We start from the raw sequence: 6,065 nt of genomic DNA on the forward strand, positions 1-6,065 counted from the left end.
CGTCTGCAAACTTCAGGAGCTTGACAGAGGGGTCTTTAGAGGTGCAGTCGTTGGTGTAGAGGGAGAAGAGCAGTGGGGAGGGAAGGAGCTCCAGTGCTGATGGTACGAGTGCTGGATGTGAATTTACCAAGCTTTACTAACTGCTGTCTGTCTGTCAGGAAGCTGCTGATCAACTGACAGACAGAGGTGGGGACGGAGAGCTGAGTTAGTTTATTCTGAAGGGTTTCCATTATGATGGTGTTAAAAGCGGAGCTGAAGTCCACAAACAGGATCCTCACATAAGTCCCTGCTCTGTCCAGATGCTTCAGAATGAAGTGCAGTCCCATGTTGACTGCATCATCCACAGACCTGTTTGCTCTGTAGGCAAACTGCAGGGGGTCCAGTAAGGGACCAGTGATGTCCTTCAGATAAGCTAAAACCAGTCTTTCGAATGATTTCATGGCTACAGACGTTAGGGCCACAGGTCTGTAGTCATTAAGTCCAGTAATTTTGGGTTTCTTTGGGACAGGGATGATGGTGGAGCGTTTGAAGCATGAGGGGACTTCGCACAGCTCCAGTGAGCTGTTGAAGATCTGTGTGAAGATGGGGGCCAGCTGGTCAGCACAGATTTTCAGACCGGCTGGTGACACACCGTCTGGGCCTGGTGATTTCCTTCTTTTGTTCTTCCTGAAGACCTGGCACACATCTTCTTCGCTGATTTGAATTGTAGGTGTCGGGGAGAGGGGGGTTGCTGGAGGTGTTAATGTTTGTGTGGAGAGGTGTTCAGGGCGGGTGTGGGGTGATTTTTCAAAACGACAATAAAACTCGTTCAAGTCGTTTGCCAGGTGTTGATTCTCCACAGTACTGGGGGATGGTGACTTGTAACTGGTGATATCCTTCACACTGAAGCAAGATCACTGAAAGAGAATTTGTTCCTTAGCTTGTCAGAATAATTCCTCTTTGATCTCCTTTTCCAGTGTTTATTTGGCCTGTTTGTACAAGACTTTAACCCCTTTTCTGTAAGCAACTTCTTTGGCCTGACGGAGCTGAGTTTTGCAGTGAACCATGGTTTGTTGTTGTTGTAGATTAGATGAGTCCTGTTAGGAATGCACATAGCCTCACAGAAACTGATATAAGATGTTACAGTCTCTGTGAGCTCATCCAGATCGATGGCAGCGGCTTCAAAAACAGACCAATCAGTGAGAGAGAAACAGGCTTGTAGATCCTGCTCTGCTTCAGTAGTCCATCTTTTAACAGATCTTAATACAAGCTTTCCAGATTTAAGTTTCTGCCTGTAGGTTGGAATAAGATGAACCAAACAGTGATCAGAGAGTCCTAAAGCTGCTCGTGGAACCGAGTGATATGCGCCCTTTATTGTTGTGTAACAGTGATCCAATATATTACCGTCTCTGGTGGGACATGTGATGTGCTGTCTGTATTTTGGCAGTTCACGGGAGAGATTTGCTTTATTAAAGTCCCCGAGAATGATTAGAACAGAGTCCGGGTGTTGTTGTTCTGTGTCTGTGATCAGATCAGTGAGTTTCGGTAAAGCTGTGCTCACGTGCGCTTGCGGTGGAATGTAAACACTCACGAGAATGAACGAGCAGAACTCCCGCGGCGAGTAGAACGGCTTGCAGTTAATGAAGAGCATTTCTAGATCAGCACAGCACATCTTTTTTAACAAAGTTACATCTGTACACCACCTCTCACTGATGTAAAAGCACGTCCCGCCGCCATGCGATTTCACTGTTGATTCCGCGTCCCGATCTGCTCTGATCAGCTGGTAATTAGGCAAATATAGTACGCTGTCCGGTATGTCGCCATTTAGACAGGTTTCCGTGAAACACAGAGCAGCAGAGTTAGAAAAATCCTTGTTTGTCCGGGAGAGCAGAAGGAGTTCGTCTGTTTTGTTGGGTAGAGAGCGGAGATTCGCCAGATGGATGCTAGGCAACGCCGTTCGAAATCCGCGCTGTCGAAGCTTCACGATCGCGCCGGCTTGCTTCCCTTGCCTACGCCTCCTGTAGCGTTTGACCAGAGCTACAGCTCCACCAACTACAATGTCCAGCAAAACATCCGAAAAATCTAAATCCGGTAAAAGATTTTGTGGTGTGTTCTGACGAATGTTCAGCAGATCATCCCGGGTAAAGCTGATCGTATTTGAAAAACAAACAACAGGAAAAACAAACTAAAACAGTACAAACACTGGAGAGCAACGCACAATAGCTGCCATCTGCGGTGCCATCTTGGTTCAATCTTAGTAGAACTAGTCCCTAAACTAAAGTGTTTCCGTTTACTTTATTATTTAAGGCCTAAATGAAAAGCCCTTCCATGGGTTCTCAGTATGTCCTTGCTTCCAACAGTGATGTGTTTGATTAACATGCACTTATCTGATCATCTGATTATCTCCTTCCTGCTTAATAAAGGGAACTCAATGGATTGTATGTCTTCTACACAAAATTGCTGGCCTGAATAACAGTCCTCACTGAATTCAGCTGTGAGATATGAAACTGGTGGCGGTGTAAAGATAATACTCTATCCTAACATGCCTTATTAGTTATCTGTGATAAACCACAACAGGACAAATGGCTGCATTACACCACTAACCTCTTATTTAACAGCAGCCACTCCCTCTGCTTTACTCCTGCAGCTAAAGCTTTGAGGTAAAATGCTTCTCGTGATGTATTTCTCAAGTGCAAACATTTCATCCATCACTGTGCTTGTGTGTGTATAACTAATGTGCGGAGAGCTGAATGGCCTAGTTCTAATTGCCACGTCAGCATTCCCATTGCAGTGTGCTGGTATGAATGCGGCTATCACATCTTCATATAGCTAAAACTACATGTATCATAATCACGGAATCAGAGTCCAGAATATTGTTTTGCATTTTCTGCACTGATTTTGGGAGGACATCTCAAAATGGAGCGAAACATGGCTAAAATGCTCTGTTACTGGTAGCTCCAATTAACATAACATCAATATTGGTGAAATTAAAATGAGTTACAAACTCATATTTGAATGATCCTAACTGAATTCAGTGTGTCATGATAAACTGTTCAGCAGTCAATAACTATGTTTCTGTAAGTGACCATGTGTGTTTTTTTTTTAAGTTTTAACTAACTCAATGTTTTACTGTTTTCCACATGCAGGATTGTCCCAATTATTCACTTTTGTGCTTTCGTATTTTTTATGTTTTTAACGTCATGTTTAATCTAGTTTTTCAGGTAACAAAATGGTCATCTTGATAATGGTACAGTCTGCTTGTTGAATGTTTCTGTGCTGTTCAAGTCAGCATAAAATCAAAACTGACCATAGACTTTCTTGATATGTTTTCCTGGTAGGGTTAATATTGGTAATTAAAAAAATTAATAAGTAAGTGTCAGGGATTCACAGTCACAGCCACCTCAGTCACCGGCCACAACAATCACCAGATCACAATCACCTGCCTTCTGATCACCCGCACCTGCAGTCATTCATCAGCACTCATCAGCTCCCCTTTAAATACATGCTTCCCACAGACACTCAGCGTCCGGTCTACCGTTCACGACCTTGAACAGTCACCACACCCAGCTATACTTACCTGTGCTACTTACCTTCCAGATTCTCCTGCGTTTCCCTGTCTCAGTTCCTGGTTTGATCCTGATTCCCACTCTCCATTGTTGCTGCAAAGAAAGACTACACAGACCTTTGTTTTTTTTTTTTTTTAAATACTGAGAGAATGGAATGAGAATGGAAATATGGAAAAAAAACTGTACTATAATAGTATCTCAGTAATAAAGTAACACTGGCTCCTGGTCATATTGTGAAGGATTCATCAGTTCACATTATTCCAACAAAGCAAATTGCTTGGTTTAGTAATCTATAATGTTTCTGTCGCGTCTGCTCTCAAGGACTCTGTTCCTGATCTCACAGTGGATGTCTTTAGTTCCTGTTTTTTTTGGTTGTCATGCTATCTAAGAATATTCGTATGTCACACTTGACCCGGGAGCAAGGAACGAGGGAGCGAGGAGTACTTCCAAACACCATCTTTAATAGTTCAAACACATAGGAGACACAGGAACACTGGGAAAGACGTTCAGAACCGACAAACATTCACAGAAGGACTGGGGCTTTTAAACATAGGATAATAGGGGAAGACGATGAGACACACCTGGAATCAAATTAACAATCAACATGAGGGAAAAACTGGGTCACGGGAGCAAAACACACACAAGACAGACCACAATCCTGACATCGTATTTGTACCATTGGTTACTGATGATGTTCCTCACCTGTGTGTAGTTTATTTTCTTAAATTAAAATATGCCCAATTGTGGATAAAATCAAGTTGCTGAAGTAAATTGGGCTGCGAATGCCAATACACATTGAGTTTAATCTTAAAGACTCCTTCCTTGTGTGTCCTCTTAGCCGTACCATTATTATTTATGATTACACCTTAAAAACAGTCATTGTATTCTTCTCATTGATCTGTTAAGCCTGAGCTTAGACTAGTTTTGCACATCATGATTAATTTGCAGCATTCTGTCCTCTAATTTGCTTCCATTATACTACCAGACTGAAGAAATGCAAATGATGCCAGCATCCTTCATCATTCCTCATCCATTTGTACCCACTAATTAATGTAATTTGCTTGTTAATACACTGCCAATTATGTGTGGGCTCTTGGCAGGAGTAATTGGAGGGGTGTTCAAAGCCTTGGGCAGAGAGATCTCCTCTCCTCTCCTCTCCTCTATGATTTCATTGTAAGTATGAGAATCTATGGTTGGAGGCTAAATGCTGAGATGACAGTATGTCAGTGATGGATGTTTGCCAAGGGCCTGATGGATCTTTCTGGAGTTTGAATATGAGGACAGCTCAGGTCAACTTTATATTCTGCCATTTGATTTTGATCAGCTCTCAATTTAAACGCCCCGAGCAACTTCTATTTCATCCATTTACATCTGTCCCCAAAGTGGCAAGCAACTGAAACTTGACAAATGATGTTTATTTTAGAAAACTTTGCACTCTGCTCAAGTGCCCAGCGCTCCATGGGCATTACGTTTAGTCGGCAAAGTTGTTGTCTTCTTGCCTTGATTTATGTTAGGCTCATTTCTCCACAATTTAAACAAATTGAACATGCAAAGGTGACAATGAATGTGTTATTTAATTGACAAAAGCAACATGCTAATGAAGCACTGCAAGGCACCAGATCTTTCAGAAATGCACGTTTGCTGAAAGGAATCGGTGCATTTATTTTATTCATTCATTCCTTTATTTAACAACTTGTTGAGATTAAAATCTCTTTTTCAAGAGTGACCTGGCCGCAACAAATAATATAAATCAATCATGAGTCAGTTTACTGGGGTAAATACATATAACAGGTCATTTGACCAAAGATTAACTGAGAGACAAGTAGGAAGGAGTTAAACCACGAATGGACTTGTAAATAAAACAATAGCAGTTAAAACTTCTCTGCATGGACAGAGATACTAACTCAGACTTTTCATATAACATACAGTGATGTGTTTGAAAATTACAACCAATTATAAAAAGTAAAGCACTGTGAATCAATATGAATCTTAAAAGATAACTATCAAAAATAATACCCAGATGGTTCTAACACATTCAATTTTTGTTCCTTGGGAGGATGCAATATTAGAACGATTCAAAGCTAGAGCCTTCGAAAATATCATTAATTTAGTTTTATGCATATTTGACACCAGTTGTCGTTGGTATAAAAAAGACTTTATAATATCAAACGCTGACTGCAAGTAATGAAGGGCTTGTGATGCTGATGATGCACAACAATAAATAACGGGGGTAACACTTCCAATTCCCATTATTAACTAGTTGCTTATTAGCATGCATATTACTAGCATATTGGCTGTTTATTAGTACTTATTAAGCACATGCTAATGTGTTATTGTGCATGTTCTAGAACCCTTAACCCAACCCAATACCTAAACTTAACAACTACTTCACTAACTATTAATAAGCAGCAAATTAGGAGTTTATTGAGGTAAAACTCTTAGTTAATAGTGAATATGTGTCCCTAATCTGTCATCTGCTTAAAGATGGTACCTAGCATTAGTGATATTATCACAGATGTT

The sequence above is a fragment of the Barbus barbus genome, assembly GCF_936440315.1.
Source record: "Barbus barbus genome assembly, chromosome: 43".
Lineage (NCBI taxonomy): Eukaryota > Metazoa > Chordata > Actinopteri > Cypriniformes > Cyprinidae > Barbus > Barbus barbus.